Consider the following 23,611-nt stretch of genomic DNA (forward strand, 5'->3'; position numbering starts at 1 on the left):
TGAACTTGTTCGAACAAACTTACTTCATCTTCTCCCTTCGGACCCTATCTCAAAATCAGTATAGTTTAGCTGTGACGACCGTACACAGTTTCTTCTAGTACAATATTCATTAATATTCCATAAAAGTAATATTTTTGTTTTTGCGAACAATTCGAAAAGTTAATAAACCGTCCAAAATTCGATACTGTATTTAAACTATGAAGCTGGATCAAAATGAAATCACGAATTAATAATAAAGCAATTACATTTAAATAGTCTATCTTCATTTCCACAATAAATATGAAACGTAAAAGATCTACAAAGACATCGAACGTCAATGTGCCTATACAAAGTTGAAATGGCTCGGCCGGCTCCGCATTTCTAAGAGGAACGGAATGAAAATATTAATGAAAACGAGAAAACATTTGCGGGTCGGAAATAATAACGAAAGGCACCCTCGCTATACATAAAAATACATATTAAGAAACGCTGACATCGAACATTCGCTATCTTAATTTATCATAATGTCGACACCTTTATGACCCCGCGATGACTCAGGTTATAACCATATCGGCAAATTGTTATTTTAATTAATTTCCATGCCGAATTGTGGCAAAACATTCAGTTTTATGGAATATTTGTGTGCAGTTTGATGGGTAAGTCATGATTATAAATACTGTGTATTATAGCGAAAAATAATGAAACGAGGACGTTGCATTATTTTTTTAATGCGCACGTCGGATATTTTTTGCATTTTAGAGCATTAGTTTCATTATATTTTATGCTAATGGTTCATAAAATGTGCCTTTCATGTAGACGTATATATTATAAATGATAGTTAATGTATTCATTAATATGAATGTAATACCGTTTATACATGATCACACATACTAAACATACACAAAGGATTTATGAATGCTAAATTGTGAAACTATCGACTTGTGAATATAAGATTTCATGATGTGGCATTTTGCACCATACAAGTAATTTTATTTCTTTTGTACAATTAATATAATTTTATAGTGAAGGATAAAATTTCTTCGCACTTAATAATTTGATGAAATAAATACTTAACAATAAATAAAAACAATAAAGGCTTATTATCAACGATTTCAACAAATATGTATATATTTAAAATTTATCATTTACATTTTACTTTGTATATTATATTTAAATATTCAGCATATGCATTAAATATAAAAATACTCGTTCAATTAAAAGAAGAATTATTTATGTTCAAAAAATAACTTTGTAGTTACGATTCGATTTATCTTTAGTGCGAGTACGTATAATTAACATAAATGATTATAAACAAATCTATCAAAATATTTTATGTTAATAAATCAAAATTTCTGCTGTCATATATATTCATTTTATAAATATTTTATTTCATAAATAGGTCGGTTGAATACATTATTTGGAAATTTCATAAAATAAGTTATAGAAATCGCAAAGAAACGATAATAAAAAAAAATATATGTCTCTACGTTTCCAAGGTTCTTAAACATTTTGGCACATTTTAGAAAGAAATGTGCTAGTGCGGATTCAAATTTTTGTCGACGATTTTGGGAACACGAATAGAATAATACAAAAACATTTTGGCATACCTTAGAAAGAAATGATGTATGTGTGTGAGTGCGGATACAAATTTTCGGTTACGACTTTGGGAACACGAATAGAATAATACAAAAACTATTCAATTTGTATTGATGGCGAAATATGCTGATTAGATTTAGGCAAAGTCAGGTCCAACCGTATCGAAGATACGAGGCAAAAAGTACACAAAATGGCAATTCAATTTTTGAGAGAACGGAGCGTTCAATTGGAATGATTTGAATGATTCAAAAAATATATTATTTGTATTGACGTAACAAACATTTTATAAAATTTTGGAAAAGCAAAAATAAGTTAAAAAATCCAATTTTTTGCTTTAAGGCACCACTTGTTTTAGATTAGATTATATATAACATAATTTATATCAAACCTTCAAGTGGAAAATTCCTAGCCACTCCTATAAAAAAATAAATCATATACAAAACTTACACTTCAGTTATACGAAAAGTAAGTCGATTTTCCTGCTAAATTTCATTTCTGTTTTCTAGCGCGATATATCAAAATACAATATTTATGAACTTTTTGTAATACAATATCAGGCATGGATATATTATTTGATGCTTTCGCCTGAGCAAGCGATCTATCTAAGGGCGAAATACAAAAGTTAACAAAAGTCCGAGCGATGCGAAGGAACGGACGGTCGAATCTTAAATATATAAATGCGAACAGTGATATACTTTTGCGGAGCTACGGCCGAATTATGATTTATCTGTTTCCAGAAGTGCGGAATCGGAAGTAGGGCATAACTCAAGCCGATGCGGTGCCTGAAATATATTGCCAGCGAACCGAGGTTTCGCTAATAAAAAAGTATTTGTTCGTATTGCCGTGAATGCTGCAAATAAAGTTTCTATTTCACTTCAAATTTTTATGCGATTTATCAGAAACGTTTCGTTTTATACGAGGTAACTGATGTATCATTCTGCACTATTTGCAATTTTGACCTGGCGCCGGTATTCCTAAAGTATACATATGTATGTATATATATATATATATATATATATATATATATAGGTTAGATGTTTGTTTCTGCGACTGTTATATTAACCGAAATCATTTTTACCATAGAGATATTTACATTCAAACATGCATTACTTCGGGCATTTATAAATATTTGCTTTGGTCGTCATCAATCAGTTTCACAAGACAAAAAGCTTTATGTAGAATTTATTTTGAAGTAACCTCTGGCATATATTTAGTATAACACACCACTTTGCCATTACAAATAAAGGTTGTGCATAATTAATTTTAGTGCCCTAAATCAACAGAAAGATTCATTTTGTTAAGTAAATATAGTTATATTTAAAAATTACTAACCCTTATCACTTAACAGCATACACACATTAAATATAGTTGAATAACAAAAAAATGGAAAAAAATGAAAGAGCTAAAGTTTTTCAGCATCCTACATGCAATATTAAATTCCATACTGCACTTCAAGAGTAGATTTTTTTGATCCGATATTAATTTGCATATCGCAGTATGTTAATTAAGAATGCATTTTGCATATTCAGCATCAGTATATATATATATATATATATATATATATATATATATATTAGGGATGTGCCATCTCGAATCAAGTGACTCGAATTATTCGATTAAACTGTCAATAACCTGATTCGAATAGTATTTTATTTTAAATTAAAAGCACAAATTTTATTAAGCATAAAAAATAAAAGTAATCAAAAAAAAATCATGCGAGCCACCCAGATGTAATCTGCTCATTCGAGTTACTCGCAAATTTCTGGTTGAACGAATCATTGAAATTGAACCGAAACATTCGAGTTACTAGCATGTTTTGAGCTGAAACAAATTCGAATTATTCGAGTAGATACGAATCATTTTAATTACTCGCATGATTCGAGTTGAACCGAATCATTAGAGTTACTCACATAATTCCAGTCTAACCGAATCATTCAAGCTGAACGGAATCATTCGAGTTGAATCGAATCATTCGAGGTGAATAGAATCATTTGAGTTACTCGCATGTTTCAAGCTGAACGGAATCATTCGAGTTGAATCGAATCATTCGAGTTACTCGCATGTCTCAAGTTGAATCGAATCATCTGAGTTACTCGCATGTTTCAAGCTGAACGGAATCATTCGAGTTGAATCGAATCATTCGAGTTACTCGCATGTTTCAAGCTGAATCGGATCATTCGAGTTGAATCGAATCATTCGAGTTACTCGCATGCTTCAAGTTGAATCGAATTATTCGAGTTACTCGCATGTTTCAAGTTGAACCAAATTATTCGAGTTACTCGCATGTTTCAAGTTGAACCGAATTATTCGAGTTACTCGCATGATTCGAATTGAACCGAATCATTCGAGTTAACCGCATAAACCGAATTCAAGCGTAAGCCTAAACTTCTGAACAAATATATTTCTTTGTCAGTAATTTAATTTTAAAGTCTTTAATTAATAGAATGTATTGGTCAAACTCAACACATTTCATCATACATTTTTGTCACATTTACTAAACAAGTACATCAATTGAGCTTATTCATATACAAGGTAGAATCAAGTTGATTCGAATCATGTATTCAAATCAAGTTTTTTTGAAGAATATGCAATAATAAAAACTAATCTTTCCTAGTTTTTAAAGGTAAACCTTATTATATCACTAGAAGTAATTTTTTGAGTAATATATTTTTTGTACTATGAAAACAGTATAGCAGAATATCTGATTGATTCAAGGGAGCACATTTGCCGATACTAATAATCAGCTTTCAATATTTATTAAACTGTTTATTGGTTTAGGACGTTAACGGACAGACAAATAAACAACATAATAAAATCAATACAAACCTCTCGATCAACCCAACACAATCATATACAATCAATCGGGCAAATACTATATGTAACAATTATTATTCTCAGGTGCATGTACTAAAAGCTTTTTATTGTCCTTGTCATGCTTGTATGTTTTTTTTGATATATTATTATTTAAGCACATTCGTTACCACAAAATTATGTAAAATTGTTCGTAGCGAGGTTTGATATTGTCAATCCAACCCAACTGTACACAGTCCTATGTACACATCTGCTATGCGCAACGTCCGTCGAGTGGTTTCATATCTTTTCTATTACCCTATTATCGCAATCTCCCCTTAGCAGCAATGTAGAGAGAAGCTGGACCGCATCGAGATATAAAACAGACAAATTTCTCAAATAGAATAGATCATGCATATACAAAATGAAGTAAGTAAGAGTTCAATTTCCTCTCGGAGGTTGCTTTTGCATATGTACGATTTTACAATGTAGTACACTTCTGGAGGAATTTGTCCCAGAAAGTTGGCGCTCACTATATATGATAGTATAATAGAAATAAACTTTGTTTTTAGGATTTACATCTCTATCAGGATTATTATCATTTTTGACTAATAATCGATTTTTATTAGTCAAAATATTTGTCATTGTTATAAAATGTGCTTCGAAACAAATTTACCAATTCATTCAAAATTATAAAAAATAGGTTACCTTTAAGTTTCATCATTAATCATTTTGTCAATTTAAATATTAAATAAATATTAATAATTTACTTACTCAATTTTTCAAGCATAGATTTAAATACCATAGTATTACCGTGTCAAAATCCATATTTTTAAATAAACCTCTAGAAAGATGTAATGAACATACAAAACACGAATGATGCAATCTTAGAAGCTTTCGTTTTCAAGAAATTGATTTTTATTGTTTTGATTCTTTTATGTAAAATAAATATAACACAGAAAAACAATAGCAATTACCAAGGAATGCCATACAAAACCTTTACAAAAAATAAAGCATGCAAACAAGCAGATTCTTTAGAATAAGCAAATCTTCGAGGCATGAAATAAAAATGAAGAAGGTTTTAATGAATCTCAATTTTATTTATAACTAGCTGTAAGTGGAATTCTGTCTTAAGGCAATTAGGGCATCGTGCCTTAAGGCAAATTGCTGGAACTTTCCGTACCAAAAATTTTTGAGAAACTATAAATTGAACAAAAAATTAGTTTTTTTTTAAAAAAAAAAAATTTTTTTTACATTTTTTTTTTAAAAATAATTTTTTTTTTTTTGAAAAAAAATTTTTTTTTCTTTATTTTGACATATTGTGGAAGATCTGAACGTTTTTTTCAGAGCAATCGTACTGCTTTAACTGCATAAGGACGAAATATAAAGCGCGTAAGCGCCGCGTCGCTGTCTAACGCATAAGCATTGGTATGGAACCCATAGGAATGTTAACAAAATGTATACTTATTGTTAAAATCACTATGAAATATCTGATAATTTGATGTGCATATGTCTAATGATCATTTTTGACCGCTAAATGGCTCAGTTTTTTACTTTTTCCTCAATATCTCCGAAACCGCTGAACCTACCTTCATGAAAATTGTATCGATTCTTCATCTTGTCAATACAAATAAAATTAAGTTTTTTTGAATTATTCAAATCGGACGCTCCGTTCTCTTAAAAACGGAGGTACCGTTTTGGCACTTTTTGCCCCGTATCTCGAACGGCTAGACCTGCCTTCGCACAAAACTAAATCAGCACGTCTCCTTTATCAATACAAATCGAATTTTTTTTGAATTATTGAAATCGGTTGATCCGTGTTCCCGGAAATCGTCGACGAAAATTTGTATCCGCACACATACACACACACACACACACACACACATACATCCATTTTTTCTAAGGTATGCCAAAATGTTCAGAAACCTCTGAAACGTAAAGATATATAAAAATTTTCATTTTCGATTTTTTTGCGATTACTATAACTTGCCCTACGGGAAGTTAATTATTTCTAAGATTTGGTGATATGGGATAACCCATTTTTCAACAACTGTTATGACAAACAAAAAGAATTGTATGTCGAAGCGTTTGAAAAATAAATTTTATATAAAATTGTATCTTTATTTATTTGACGTTTTGCCACGATTTTATTCATATACACACATATGTATATATAGTACTATAATAGTTTCAAGATTTTATTCATATATTTTAACAAAAATAATTATTTACTGCAAATCCAACTTTTATCAGATTCAAAAAATCGTGAAAAAAATGCACAAACATACTTTTGTCTAAGCAATCCAATGCGTGATGGTTAATTTTAAATCAATAAATTCTTCTTTTTTCTATAAAAACCCACCTGGGCAAGTGCAAGTGGCAGTTTGTCTTAATACCCAATATCTGCTGATAATTAACTCAAATTTTGATGCAACCCATTATTTCAAGAATAATTTTAATAAATTTTTGAGATTAAACAACTTTTCGTAGACCGACTACGTTTTTAAATATCTGGTAAAACTATGATTTCTATTATCATAAATAGAATCGAAAAATTCGTCAAAACGACCAATCCTTACCAAGAGTTGATCAGCATAATTCTCAAATGATAATATTCGAACAGTTTTGAAAATTTTAAAATCGATTCTAGAGTTTTTGGGAAACGTTGGACATAACTTACACAAAACAAGTCCTCATCGAGTTTCATCGTATAGCTTTGAATTTTAAAATATCGACAGAACTTCAAATTTTGGCTTACATACACACTTCATGACATACTTACATAATGCTTGAAACGTCGAGAAAACCTTTTTCTCTAGGAAGTTAAATATAAGATAAGTTATGAAATATAAATGAATAAAATTCAACAGATTTTATGAAAAAATCAAATTTTTATACTTATTTTACATCAGCGCATCCCCTGAAGCTATAGTTCTGACAACGCGAGATCATAAGACCATAACGACCGCGCGAAATTTCGCGATACCGGCGGTATCTATGTACAGCGTTAAAATCGCGACTTCTATGCTGTCCACTGATAAAATAAACTTTTTATGCATATACTAACATCAACAGCATAATGCTGCGCTTTAGCTAGATACCAATTGTGTTTCTTTGAAGTAAAATTCTTTCAATCCTTCTACTGTAATTAGAACAACTGCTCTATATACACCTATATTCACTATTAGATGCGCAGATGTTTCCAATTTTGACATACACACACACAGATATATATATATATATATATATATATATATATATTAATTAACGTATATACATTATTATCACTTTTAAGTTCGTTAGTACAATATTTACATAACAAAATAGAATATTCGTGTAGGTTTAGGAGTTGAATAAACTGAAATTAATTACATATTATATCATAACCTTTATTTAAGCTGTTGTAACAGTTATAGCAAATTTTAAAATAAAACAATTATATATAGTTAATATTTGTATAGATTATATTTATATCTATTACAAAATGTTTTCCAGATTTACAGTTGCTTACACTTGATTTACCATTCTAACATTTTAGGTTCATTTATAGTTTTCCAATTTTATATTTTTTTGTTTTCTAATTGTTTTACAAAGTGTTCGTCATATTCACAAATAGGTTTATATAATTATATATTTAGACGAATCAAAACAGAATTTAAGAACGTTTAGTTAATTAAAGTCACAAATTACCTGACTTTTATTTCATTATCATTTAAAATAATTGATGATACAGGATTAAACAATAATAGAGAATACAGGATTATTCTCATTGCAGTAAAAACTAGCAATGTATGCCATCGTGTCAAAAACTTTCCGTACCGTAAATTACATTTTATTGAAAATTTTGAAAAAAAAAAAATTTCTCTTGAATTTAAAATTTTATGGAAATTTATTTTTTAATATTTTGACAATATTGTAAACATTTGAAAATTTTGAATTTTTTTGAAAATTTTGGAACAAATTGACTTTTTTATTTTTTGAAAGCGGAAAAGTGGATTTTACTTTTTGAAAGCGCTTCGTAGCTGTTTTAGAGACGAGATATCAAAGCACGACTTTAACGACTAAACATTATTAAAATTGGTATGGAACCATATAGAAATATAAACAAAAAATGTATTTATTATTGAAGTCTCTATAAAATATCTGAAAATTTGATGTGAGCATATCTTATAATTTTTGACTGCCAAATGGCATTTTTAAACATTTTTTAATGGATTTCCGAAACCGCTAGACTTGCCTCCCCAAACATTTAATTAATTCTTCATTTCATCAATACAAGTAAATTTTTTTCTGAATAATCTAAATCGAATGCTCCGTTCTATTATAAACTGAATTTTTATTTTTTGCACAATTTGCGCCGTATCTCCGGAACCGCTAGACCTACTTTTGCTAAAAACTAATCTGCTCATCTACTTCTCAATGGTGATCAAATTGTTTTGGATCATTCAAATTGGTTGATCCCAAAATCGTCAATGAAAATTTGTATCCGCACACACGCACAAACATGATTTTTTCTAAGGTATGACAAAATGTTCACAAACTTCTCAAACGTAGATTTGCGAAAAAAAATATTCTCTATTTTTTGCGGTTACTATATAAGCGATGTTAAAAAATATGAAACAAAATGAACAATAATTTGAAAAAAGTACATTTATCACAATATGACAGATTGCTTAAATCATGATAATTATATTTCGGACATAAATGTCTTGAAATTTTTCCGACGATAAAAAAACTTAAATATCTGCTATATATAGCCCAATATCAAAACAAGCTGACTGTTGAATTAGTGTTTCTAGATGTTGTGTTTTGAGCTATTTTTAATATATTATAAAAAATAGGAATGATCGTAACCCCATTTTTATAGCTTTGGTTTCGCATCTTAATTTGAATAACTAATAAAATAACATCTTATTATCACCATTTGTAAAAATTTGATGACACAAAATTTGGATATCTAAAGTCACACAAATATCTGGAAGGCAGACTATTTTGTTAACACAAATAGTTCAAAAGCATATGGCGGTTATATTACTGAACTACTGAAACTTTAAATCTATTTCATACATCCTGTCACTACGGTGGTATCAAATACTTCGCCGTAAAATTTTTATTAAATTCCAAGTGAATATTGATTTTCAGAGCACGAAGCAAAAAATGAAAATGTATCATCATATCCAACCGATGGAAAAATGGGTTTATGAAAGTATAATATATTATTACGCGATTATGAACTTTTCGAACATGTACGGCGACTTCTAAATTATGATTCGTAGTCAGTATTTTTAATGATTGCGCTTTTAATATTTTATACCGAGTTGTAATACTCTACGTCGAGAACTTCTACATTTTTAAAACTGTAAATCACGAATTCATGCAACAATGTAAAAACTTTCTTCAATTATAATTAGGCAAATATGTCGCACCATTTTATATTTTATATTAAATTTGAATTTATCATAACTTTCAATAATTATTTATACAGTGTTAGTTTATTAATAGTTTATAAGTTTTGAATAGTGCATATCGTTTTGGAAATGCATCAGCAGATAAAGCGGATTAAAATTAATTTTTCATAAGCCAAAAAAAATGTATCAATTTTTAGTGATAAACGTTCACAAAAATCTGATAGTTAATTAGCTATTGAGCTAGATGAACAAAACAAAAATTGAAAATTTTGAGTTGTATTTATTTTACGTAAATTAAAACCACGAAACTTTATCCCAAAATTTTAAAATATTTGTTAGAGGCAGACAGGTGTGATAAAAATAAATTGTTTTTTTCCATCTTATCTGAATTGAAATTCGATAAGTAAAATTATTATTATTAAACAGGGATTTGTGTTAGGAGGGTGAAAATTCAGAGTCGTATGTGTTATCTGTCGTACAATATACAGAATTATTAAAAAGAAAATTAGTCCCAAAAATGAAAAAAAATAAGGGTGGACAACATTTGAAATAAATAAATGTTTAGTTTCATAAAATAAACAGCGGAATGAAATATGATTAAGTTACTAAAATGGCTATAGGGGCTGGCGATAAACAGTAAAAATCAGCGTTGTACGTATTTTTTAATGCCATTATAAAAAAATAAAAACAAAAAACTTAAAGGTGAGTCTTGAAGTTCAGAGTATTCAAATAAAATTTGTATTTCCTACACAGCTTGAATCAAATATTCGAATAAATTATTTTATGGTTCGTATTATTATGAATTAATACGTTTTTCACCAAAAACGTATATTATCCAATAAATATGTCTTCGCCAAAGTGAAGTTTCTAAAAATATACTTAACATAATACAGTGAACCTATAATTTTTCAATTAATTTTTCCATCCGATTAAATTATATACGATCGAATACAATTTTGATATTAATATTGCATTGGTCAGAAGTTTTTCAACTGCCTATTGGTTACCTCATACATTATGAGAAATAATGTAGAAGGAAATTCTTTTATGAAATCCTATATTTGATCAATCGTATTAAATTACATGGCTTCGATGAGAAATATGAAACCTGTAGAGCACTCTTTGATCTTGAGTTTTCTATGAAATTATATTACATTTTACCACAATGAAAGAGATTGCTTTCAAAAGTAACTTATAATGTTGTATAAGACACAACCACAATAATACTAAGAAATATATAACAAAAGTGTAAAGGTCACATCACGAAATAACATATTATACATTTAGAGTACAAATGTCTCGTTATAACTTTTTATGAAATAATTGCCGTATTTAGATCAAACATAAAGTTAAAATTCGAAAGAATTCGCATCCAATTATATTGTGGCCTTTTTCGTGGTCTTGTTAGAGATGTAGAATTCGAGTCTGAATTTCTAATTCGATACCAGACACAGACAGCTTGATGTCAAGCAACAGTGACATTTGTTTTCAAATAAAAATATAGAAGAAAATGTGTCTGACAACCTAATAATCACTATCAAAATTGAATTAATAAAATCATCACGTAGATATAGGGAAACCGCTTGGGTTGCTACCCATAAAACCAGGTCGCTTAGAGAAATCAAAACAAAAAATCATAGGATTCTTGTTAAGTTCTGATTACTATTAAAATATATTTAAAAAATATTATATTGTAAAGATAATATTCATACAAAATAAATTCTACAGAGTTGTGAAAATCGCGTGCTGAAAAATACACCTGGGCAGCCGCGAGCCAGCAATAGCACGAAACAAAAATATAAATAACTTGCAAACAACGGTCGAATTATCATTCATAATATAAAAGTACTATTCATAACAAATTCATATGTACTATTTTCCCTGTCATTGTTCATCATATTAACTTAATATATGGCTTACAGTTCCTACAGTTTACAGTTAAATTCATATAAAATATTCTAGAGACGACTACTTCGTTTAATGACAAACATTTTTAAGCAGCAACAAACATAGTAATTTGGTTAGTATATATTTTAAATTCATCTGAAATATTGGCGATGACATAAAAAATTCCTATGTATTTTTTTTTGTATATTTATAAAATGTACATGAGAAAATATCTTAAAGATTCTTAAAGTATATTTTAAAGCAAAAAGCTTCAAATTTTCGAAAGTTTGAAAATTAGCGAACAAACAACTGTCTGAAAAATTGCTTGTTCGATGCTTGAAATATTTCAAAATAAACAAAAATTTTGTCGAATGGTTAATTATGATCAAGGATTTTCTATATAAAATAAATGTGTTAAATATCACAGTCTCCCAACCATACATGTGTGACCGAAATGGAAAAAACATTTTTTTGAAAGATTTAGGACAAAAGTAGTTATTTTCTAAAAATCTACAAATACCGATGATTTTAATATAATTATTCTTGAATTATTTTATATAATTATTTTGAAAAATCTAGCCTAAAAATATAACTTTTTACGTGACTTGAAATATATATGCGTGTGTTGATGTATGTGTACATGTTGTTTTTATCTCAAGTCTATAGCTCTTATTTAGTACATTACATTTTTGTATTCGTATAATAAATCAAACGACACAATAGTTATTTTCCAAATCAATTCTTGAAGTAATTGCCGTCTTTCGTTTCTTATAAAAAGGTAGAGAAATGACAACGTTATATTCCATGATAATAGTACACAGTACAAAACAATACTTAATAATAATGAACAAATATATTTTTTCCGATTCAAGTAATATTGTCAGAGGTACAATTAACATTCCAACTATCGAAGAAGTCTTTGTTATAATCAATGTGAAGCAAAAAGTCTAACAGAAATATCTCGCTATAAATTGCAAAACAAACTTTAATGTTAAAAACAATGCATCCAGTAAAATAATTATTGACATATCTGGTCAATTGCGAGCTATAATGTAAAGAACACATTGGAAAATATTTGAAAAAGCAATCTGTAAAATAATATCCTAACCGATGTTATACGGAATGAAAATTTTGTTATTATCAAAAATACGAAATAAATGTCTAAAAAATGCTTCCAATAATTATAACGAAAATACTAAAAACTTTTTCAGGATATTTTTTGTGATCTCTTGATGGTTTCTTGTAAGTTCATCACATTATTGTGATGTAAATAAAATAATTTTTACAGAAGAAATCAAGACTTCTAGTTCAAATAATTTAAATCATATGCACCTATCCCCCGTTGTACATGAAAAATAAATTCCATAAAATTATAATTATAAATAAACACCAATAAAAATACAAAATTTATAAACAATGATGCTGTTTGTTTTGGTATTTCAAACAAACTTATTCTTAAAACAAAGTAAATGTTCTTGTAGATATAAGCAAATTATAGGTTAGTCTTAAAAAATCTTGTAAAATCAATTTACTTTCAAAAACCGTGAGAACGTGTAAAACGAGCACCGTCTAAAACGGGGGATATGTGCATAATAAAAAATGATAAAAGTCTCAGAATAAAAACAAACTAGTGGTGTATGGCATCGTGCCTTGAGGCAAATTGCTGGAACTTCCCGTACCGTAAGGAAATGTTTGAGGAATATTAAATGTTTTCGAATAGATTATTATAAATAAATACTGTAATATTGTCTAATATTTATAAGCATTATATAAACTGAATTGCAAAGTTAAAATTATTTAAAGTATATATGTGAGCTTTAGAACTTTAGCAAAAATTAAAATTAGAATCTGAATTATTTTCAACATACAAAAGAAAAATTTTTCAAGAGCAATTGTTTCGCTAACACAAGCAGAAAGTTTTTTGAATCATTATTCGGATCGTATGCTTAGTTCTCTCAAAAACTGCCATTTTTTGTACATTCAGCTCCGTATCTTCGGAACGGTTGGACCTGCCCTTGCCAAAAATTAATCACGTCTTCTCCCCATCATTGCAAATTGAATGTTTTTTAGATCATTCAAATTGGATGCTTAGTTCTCTCAAAATCTCGATTTCTATTTTCTGCACTCTTTGCTCTATATCTTAGTAACGGCTGAATTTTGGCAGAAACTAATCAGCACATCTCCCTATCAATAGGAATCGAATGTTTTTTAATCATTAAAATCAGTTGATCCGTGCACCCGACAACGTGAACGAGAAAATGCGGATTTACAAAACACGCACACACATCCATTTTTTCTGAGGTGTGCCAAAATGTTCAGAAACCTTTAAAACTTGAATATATACAAAAAAAAAAAATATTTTTGATTTTCGGCCCATTACTCTAACTACCCTACGGAAAAATTCTACTCAAATCGTAGAATAATATAAATAAAACTTTTAGAAAAAATGGAAGTTTTTTGTTAGAAAATTGAAATGATATATCCCATCGAAGTAATATTAAAGCATTTTTTTAGTATATTGCCATATTATATTTTTTATCTTATACATCATTTTCCATATTTACATCTAACGTTAGAAATTTCTGACTGTGTCACGCCGAGGCCATGGCTGTTTACAATTCACGGAACAGAGATTTCAGGAAAAAAACACTTAGCCGACCAAATATTCTCCGTATAATGTAAACGCAAAACAATTTCTTGGAACTATCATTTTTCAAAAGCTCTTATACATTCTTCCGTCTGGCGTGTAAGCTGACCATATCGTTTCCCACGGCATATGAAGGCCGGAAGACTATTTTTTCTTCGACAAGCGACTTAGGACCGCTGGAATTTTGTCAATCATGAAAAGAATGCGCTGACCCGTCACGATATCATCTTCATGGGTGCTTGCTGGGGATATGTATTTCATTCTACGGAAACACGACGAACTCGGTGGGATATAGGAGACTCATCCTGCCGACGGATCGACGGAGCGCCCGCTTCTCTATTCACCTATTACTTCACGCGCAAATGCTTTGACATGCTGAGCGTATCCATCGCATAATCAATACCCCAAGGTGGATATAATATTCAAAGTAGAAAATTCAGAATTATAATAGAGATAAAACGCGCAATGGATTGTTCAACTGAAAATTATTACGAGATTCCTGCGAGACTGGTTAGTAGAAAAATTTCGAGAAAGAAAAATTCAATTGATTTGCCGTTACATCTGGATGTGACATGGTGGTAATATCTTAATATTACTGGCTGAAAGCGAATATAATACTATAGTATAATAGTAGACTGCATACTATGAATCAACTATAAATCAACTTGACATTTCTTAATTTATTTTCACATTTTTTATGTTGATGATAATGCAATCAGGCCCCAATGCTATAAAACAAATATTTTATTTAACATTGATCAGAATATGTGGTCTTTGAGCTGGGTTTGCTATATTACATTTACAATCTTGGATTTTCTTCGAGATGGCAACCCAATGGCTGACCACCAATATCTAATGATATTGGCTTGCATATGATGCAGCAATGCTCGTGAAAGCCGATTTTGAATAGACATTTTATTGGGATCTATAAACTCAAGCGGAAATTTGATATACTATAGATCGATATAGAATTTTGATATACTCGATATAGATTCGATATCGAGCTTGGGTTCTCCATAGTGTAATGGTCTAATAGTCAAAATTTAAGCTCAAATTAAGTAAGAATCTCGGAATTCAAGATACCCAGCTGCAAGTCTGTAAATACACCCTAAAGTTGTCTCAAAACCTACAAATGGGTGTCAATACCATATGGGTGTCAATATCATATGTAGGTTTTGAGACAACTTTAGGGTGTCAATATACAAGTATTTCCGAGGTGAATTTACTGTGATGACTTGACTATACCGCGCGGACTCGTGTGAACTGGGCCATTAGTTCGAATCTCGCTTTGGACAACCTGATAGCGTGCAGTAATTATATTCATTTTATACTTGAAATATAGATGATGGGAAATATGTTTCAAATTAAAAATAGTCCATTTCGGGCACTGCGATGTGAAATGGCAATAGATAATCTCTCACACTATTTTTCCCTAAATCGGGTTGAAGTTAGCTAACGGACCTACCCTCAGGCAGTACTACCCATTATTTATTTATCGAGCTTGGTGGAGGTTGGGTTCGATCCCGGGACTAGTTTATGCTAGTCGACGTTCTTACCGGTTTAAAAAACAAATATGATTGCAAATGGTAAAATCAAGAAATGTTGAAAATATATTTAAAATATATTTATTATAGGATATATATTAAACATATCAAGTATATGCTTGAGTATAGCACTAACAAATATATACTCATATACTAATATATGGTAACTAATTGTGTTTTCGAGTTTTTGTTCGTACAACCATTCCATCCAATTCAAGAACCTATCAGATATTTGATCACAGATCTTCTCAATCTGCATTGCTTTATTTTTGTGATATGATTGGATAATAAGCCATTGTCACATAATACTAACCTTCTTTAAATTAACAATCTAAACACTTTGCATTTCAAACGTTCATAATAGTATAGTGAATAAGGCGAAAATAGAGTGCAAAATTGTAAAAATGTAAAATGTTGTTCTTAAGTATATAAAACAATTATAAGTAATAATTGATATAATTGGTTAAATGTCAGAATTGCTTAGCTACATGTAAATAAATAGGAGTTGATAGTTTCTTTAATTGCATATATCCTATATAGCGACTTTAGTGGATATATTAACGCAAAAATAAAGTCACTAATAAAATTGTATATCAATCCAAGGAATATTTTTAATATTTAATTTAAATACAGTTTTGCTCAATTGATATTTTTGTCATTGTTCTTGAAATTGAATTAAAAAATTAATTACTAAGCTGGTCAATGCATTATTCACTGTAAGTTTCCAGAGTATGACGTTTAGTATTATTAATTAGCAAAAAATCAAAATTTACATTGCAAATAAGTCTATAAGTAAAAATGATGCTACAAAATTCGACTAAAATGTTTCGTTTAGCAAATGATAAACTGTGTAATCAACTTGATATAAATTTTACTACAGTTGTAAGAATCAATGTTACATTTTATACCCTTTTTTTTTAACATGCGCTAATTGTAAATATTAAATTTATGTATTTTCGAAATTTAGGGTTTAATAAATAATCACGACTGACCAATAACTATTTATATATCAAAACTAAGTTCAGAAAAACATTCCATTCAACATAAGCTTGATAAATATCAGTAAAATAAAAGCAACTGATACTGATTACTAATTTCTCGATTCCAATGTTAAATTAATTTGTATTATTTCATTTTGAACAAGTCATACTTGATTTCATGTATATTAAATGCCAAAATAACGTATATCAAATTTAATTAACGCATACTTGAGTTTCGGACTGTAAAACGGTCGCAAAATGAAATGCTTTAGATATGGTCAAAGAAACAACATATATAAATAATATCATCAAATCCTGAATTATATAATTATCCGTATAAGAAGGCAAAATCATAACAAGTGATGTTAAATCAATTTTTATTGAAACCTTTCAACAAATCTTTCTAGAAATCATTCTTTATTGATTTAAAGCAAACGTATAAGTTGGGATATAAAATTATAATAAATAACAATACTTTTAAATTATTATAGAGTATTACACAAATAACAACTACAAACATTCTCACTTGGTATTAGATTGAATACCTAATAATTTTGTTTTGAACCAATTCTATTTACTTCGTACAAACAAAACTTTTGTTAACATGCCACAACCGTACCTCAGAAACTAATATCGCTTTTGAACTTTCAGAAATAACCGCAAAGGAATCAAAGGATGCAATGAGTTTTAAAATAAATATTCTTCCGCTAAATGAAATAGAAGAAACTTTTCGAAAAATGTAGCATCTAATTTCTCAAAATAATGTTTGAGGAAGAAATGCAATTATTGACTACTTTTAACGAATCAAATCACTTTTTAATTTATAATACGTTTCATACATTTTATGATGGGCTTATATTAATAATCAATCGTAAGTTAATTATGGAATACTACGTATGCACATACATTTATATTGATAATACATAAAGATATTCGTATTCTTTCTATTTTATTAGAATTAAAAATAAAACTAGTGATGCATGGCCTGAAGGAAAACTGCAGAAAATTTTCGTGCCGTAAATATTAGGAAAAATTAGGAAATAAAAACAAGCAATCATCAATAATAATTTATCAATGAGCTGAAACAATTGTTTTGAATAGTTTCGAATAAATATTATAAATACTGTAAATTTTATCATATCGCAAACTAAATTGCCATTCTTTGCACCTTTTTTCTCTCGTCTCCTAAACGGCTGAACCTGCCTTCGCCAGAAACTAATCAGCACGTCTCCCCGCCATCTATACGAACCTAATGTTTTTTGAATCATTCAAATCGGTTGATCCGTGCTCCCGACATCATGGTATAAAAATCGTATCAAAATATATGCACATACATCCATATTTTCTAAGGTATGTCAGAATGTTCAGATGGTTTTGAAACGTAAAAATATGCAAAAAACTTCATTTTCGATTTTATTGCGATTACTATAACTTACTTAATTTATAGTAAATACCGATATTATGCAATGTTATAAAACTAGGTCCAAGTAGTATTTTGCCTTAAGGAAGGTTTCAAAAACTACCCAAAATATGTAATTAATCTACATAATCGATACAAATTAAAATAGACTTAATTATAAGTTTTTTTTATTACAGAAGTATGATAATAGTAAAAAAATTTGCAATTTTTTTTGAACACTATTGAAATTTGGAATAGTTTACAATTTTCTAAGATAATTTTATAATCGATTATTTTTGAATTTCAAAAAATTATTTTATGAGAAGTTATATGTTCTAATTCGAATGTTTTTAATGAAACAGAATGAATTTTTTTATATTTAGGTTACCACTGTTTATTCATCAATAGCTTAGCCCTTATGTTACCAAATTTGCTGAATTTTTAATTAGCATTCATGATGCTAATCTTTTATTAAAAATAATATAATTATTCCTAAGTACATAGTATTTCTAAGTTATAGGTTTTTAAAACTTTATATACGAATATACCATTAAAAGTTTGTCTAATATCATTTCTAGTTTTACAATCGCAAGCTTAATCCGATGAGACATGAAAGTTTATTATATCCAAGTTGATACGACATGAAATCTAAAATATAAAAGGTTTTTATTTTTTTCCTTCCCTGTTAAAAAAGTAATGAAATGCTTCGGTGATATCACATATTAAAAATAAGCAAGCAAAAGTGTTGAAATACTACCGTTCTGGTCTGGTTATTTAATGACATAAAAGAGTAAAATTAAAAAGTTCAGATTTATGTTTTGAGTAAAAATCACAGCTGTGAATTTTATAACTGGGATATAGTTAGGGAAACCCGAGAAATTTATCACAATTCAGAGTTCTCGAATAGAAAAATCTCTATTGTTGTTGATAGTTTTGTATATAAAATAGTATTTAACTAAATCTATAAATATTATTTTATTAATTTTATTTTATACATTTTGAAAAATGACATGATAATTGCTAGTGCATTACAAGAAGTAATTATTTGAAATGAATGGTGTTAAGTTTTTTAATTTACAGAAATGCAATGAAAATATTATATGAATAATATGAGAAATTAAATTAGCTTATGCATTGTATGCATTTTAATTCGAATTTATAACTTAATTCGATAATCAATTAAAAAATGAAATATAAAATTGAGAAAAGAAGTAAAATGAATAAATTAAAATTTGTTTCCTTAAAACACTTGCAATTTTGTACTGTGTTTAATAAAATTCATTTATTAAAAATTGGTAGGCTAATAGGTACGACTACTATTCAGAATATTACAAACGAAATGAAAATTAGAAAATTCCCTATCAATTTCAGAGTCAATACAACCTTATGGCGTATTAATTAAATTAAATGTCTGAGATATCGACATATTTGAAATGTATATATTGTTAATTAAAAAAAATTAATAAAAAATAAAATTTCGAGTATCATTTGAATCTGAACTTCAGTACCAAAATCTCATTAAAACCAAAATTGATATAAGAATTAATATAAATTACCATGTAATTTTTATAGCCTTCAATTTTTTATGTATTTATATATGAATTAATTTAATAGCATCACGTTTATGAAGTTTTTAATAACTCTCATAAAACATCTCAATTTTGTTATGAAAAATTGTATTTCGAGAATATGCTAATGGAATATATTGTTTTTAATTCTTTTATATCCGCAAAACATAACTTATTTTATAACCCGGCTTACTTTTTTATTAAGTTTGTTTTGATTTCCATCCGCAAAAGCATACGAAGACTTTTTTTTATTACCGTTCGGATTTTGACTATCACAACGACCCATCTGATCCTGGCCACGTCTATTCTAAATTATTCTCTGGAAACCCACGCCAAAAACCGACCATTGTCAAAAACTTTTCTGCCTTATATTTTACTTGCGGCGGAAGTTAAAGAAGCATTTCGAAAGGGACGATAAACAGGTATCCCTTTGGATGAAAATATCCTGGGAAGCCTGCAAAAGCGATCCAAAGATAGAACTTCAAAACAGATGCCAAAACAAGAAGGATACGGTTCAGAACTGTGTAAATGATGCTAGCGACAGTGCTATATTTATTGAGAATAAATATATTAGATAAAATATATTGGACTACCTTTTTAGTTACTATGCGATATAGATTAATAAATTTTAAAACATTTTTATCAGAACTAATAACTCAATTTTATTCTATTCCTGATTAACTTTTAGAGAATATTACAAAGAAGAATTTTATGTTTTTGACAAAAATCAAACTTGCTAATTAACTTCCCATAGGTAAAGTTATAGTAATGGCCCGAAAATCGAAAATAATTTTTTTTGCCTATCTTCACGTTTCAGGGCATCTGAACATTTTGGAATATCTCAGAAAAAATGAATGTGTGTGTGGGGGTATTTTGTATCCGCATTTTTTCATCCACGTTTTCTGGCGCACGGATCAAACGATTTGAATAATTCAAAAAACATTCGATTCCTATTTATAGGAAGATGTGCTGATTAGTTTTTGATAAAGGCAGGTCCAGCCGTTACGGAGATACGGAACAAAGAGTGCAGAAAATAGAAATCGAGTTTTTGGGTATCCGATATAAATGATCTAAGAAACATTCAATTTGTAATAATTTAAAGAAGTGGTGATTAGTTTTTGGCGAAGGCAGGTCCAGCCATTTCGAAGATACAGAGATAAATGTACAAAAAATGGCAGATTTTGAGAGAACTAAGCATTTGATTTGAATGCTTGACAACACAATTTCTTTCAGAAAAAAAATCAGTTTTTTTTTGTATATCAAAAATAATTCAGATTTTAATTTTAATTTTGGCTAAAGTTCTAAGGCTCACTTATATACTTTAAATAAATGATTTTAAATCTGTAATTCTGTTTATATAATTCTTATAAATATTAAACAATATTACAGTATGTTCGCGCCAATCAAAGCATGCGCGTATATGCGAAATAGAAAACAAAAAATCATCAATCGATTTATTATAAAATTAAACTCAAATCATTCAACACGTAATAAAATCATATTAAATTATTATAAATACGATGTAATTTATGTAATTAAAGTAAAATAAATATTACTAGTTACAAAATCAAAGTATTTACAATCGGTCCTTCGAAAAGCAAAATTCAATTCAAGCAACACCCTAAAAAACACAGTATTTATAATGAAACTATTTTAAAATATTTAATATTTTTCGAACATTTCGTTACGGTACGGGAAGTTCCAGCAATTAGCCTTAAGGCACGATGCCATACACCACTGGTTTTACGTTTTCTTTGCGGTTCCAGTTATTTTGAATTGCCTAAAACCAAAATTGGAAAAACAGCTGCACCGACATCAATGATTTAAAATTCGTTTGATGAACTTTTGTAAGGACTCGCGTTAAATATTATAGTTTTACGAGTTATTTGGTCAAGACGTTTCTATAAAACAAACACAAAAGTGCAAAAAAATTAAGTGAAAGATTTCAGTCGGACAAAGTATTAATTAGTTTTTAATAAAGATCGTCCGTTTTCTTCGTAGTTAATTCTTTCTCTAAAATAATTTTTAAAAGATTTTAATGAAGTATAGAGACAGAGTTCATGACCTTAACAAACATCCTAAATTAATTTAGTATTGAAAAAGTGTTTTAATTCGAACTCTGTTTTAACACACACACACACACAGAGACACACATATATATATATATATATATATATATATATATATACACATATACACATATATACTTTAACACACACACACACAGAGACACATATATATATATATATATATATATATATATATATATATACGTTCTATTCTATAAATTACAATAATATAAAAGCAATGATAATATGATAATATCAACATTTCGGCAATAAGTTCGCAACCATATTTGAATGTCGGCCTAAATTATATTATTTTATGTTTGTTCTTGATGTTTTAAATTATCCCGAAGTTATTGGCAAATGATGTGAAAGCAATGATAGAAATGTTTGTGAATTCCATTAAATTATATTTTAAAGAACAAAGCTTGTCAAAAATGAATGCCTACTGCTGCCGGCGTTCATCAAACAGAGAATGTCTGGCGCTAAATTAATTAATCAGTCATAAAAGTCACACAAAATAATTTTCGTTCATATTTTAATGTGATTTATATCATGGAAGAACTGGACCAAAATAATCGTGGTGCTAGTAGATCATAAGCTGATAATTTCACACAGACTCTTTTTTGCATTTGAGTAAGTAATTTCTCTCTATCATGTATACTCATTAACTAAAGAACATTCGATTGTATTGGCGGGGAGATGCTGATTAGTTTTTGGCAAAGGCAGGTCCAGCTGTTCTAGATATACGGAGCAAAAAGCCTAAAAACAGTAAGTTTCTGAGATAAAGGCACATCTGATTAGAGTGATTCAAACAGTATATTGCTTGTGTCAAAGGTGTTTGATTATTATGTTTTTGTTCTTATAGATAAATTTAGATAAAGATCGTCGTCCGAATATAATTACTTATATTAAATTTATGAAATACAATAAAATTTACAGTAGGTATTTATAAAAATTATTTTAAGCGGAAAAAACTACATGGGAAAACTTTTCCTGCACACCCAATACAGATAGCTATTTTTGTGAACCTGTGCAATTATTATAATCGATTGTAAACGATTTAAAAATAATTTTAAGTTTTTTTTATCGTCTCTACTTAGCCAAATTGATAATTTTTTGTAAACAAACAAAATAATCGTTTACTTAATCGATTTATTGAATCCATAACAAACGCACTTTTTAAATAATAGTCGGATTTGGATCAAGTCGGTAACTCTACACCCGAGGCTATTTCCAAATTAATTAAGCCTTCGTATGCAACGAACCCCATTGATAGACATCTGATTTATAGCAATTGGGTAATATGCGAATCCATTATAATCCATTGTTAGGAAATTAAACTATCTTAGTTCGATGGACTATCGAATATGGAGTTCCTTTATCAAATATGCTCCGGCGGAATATAGGCAGAAGGGATGTACGTTATTATCTTGCAGATAATACATTTAATCGCATTAGAATCGAATCGACGATTGAATTTGATTCGAATTGCTTTAGTGATGGCTTATGTAGGAGATTAGTTTTGAATTTGTGGTAATTAATTTTCTATACTAAGCACTTTATAATAGAAGTATTGTATTATTATTAATTTTAGCACTATTAATTATTTCCAGCGTTGTATTGCAATGCATATTCAGTGACATTATACATTTTATAAATTGTAAATAAACAATAATTTAAAATCGCAATCTTTGTAACTTCCCGATAGAAAAACTTGTTGAAAAACAAAAAAAAATCCGATTTA

The 23,611-nt window shown here is 28.7% G+C and overlaps 1 protein-coding gene across 1 annotated transcript in view; it reads left to right on the forward strand.

The window, feature by feature from the left end:
- Positions 1-588: 588 nt before the first annotated feature.
- Positions 589-23,611, forward strand: part of LOC113375086 (lachesin-like) — a 139,739-nt gene continuing 116,716 nt past the window's right edge. Inside the window, exon 1 of the mRNA XM_026615033.1 lies at positions 589-635. The gene's annotated coding sequence lies outside the window, so the exon portion shown is untranslated. The remainder of the gene's footprint in view (positions 636-23,611) is intronic.

The sequence above is a fragment of the Ctenocephalides felis genome, unplaced genomic scaffold (assembly GCF_003426905.1).
Source record: "Ctenocephalides felis isolate EL2017-DRISC unplaced genomic scaffold, ASM342690v1 CF-g0.4_SCAFFOLD_01886, whole genome shotgun sequence".
NCBI lineage: Eukaryota > Metazoa > Arthropoda > Insecta > Siphonaptera > Pulicidae > Ctenocephalides > Ctenocephalides felis.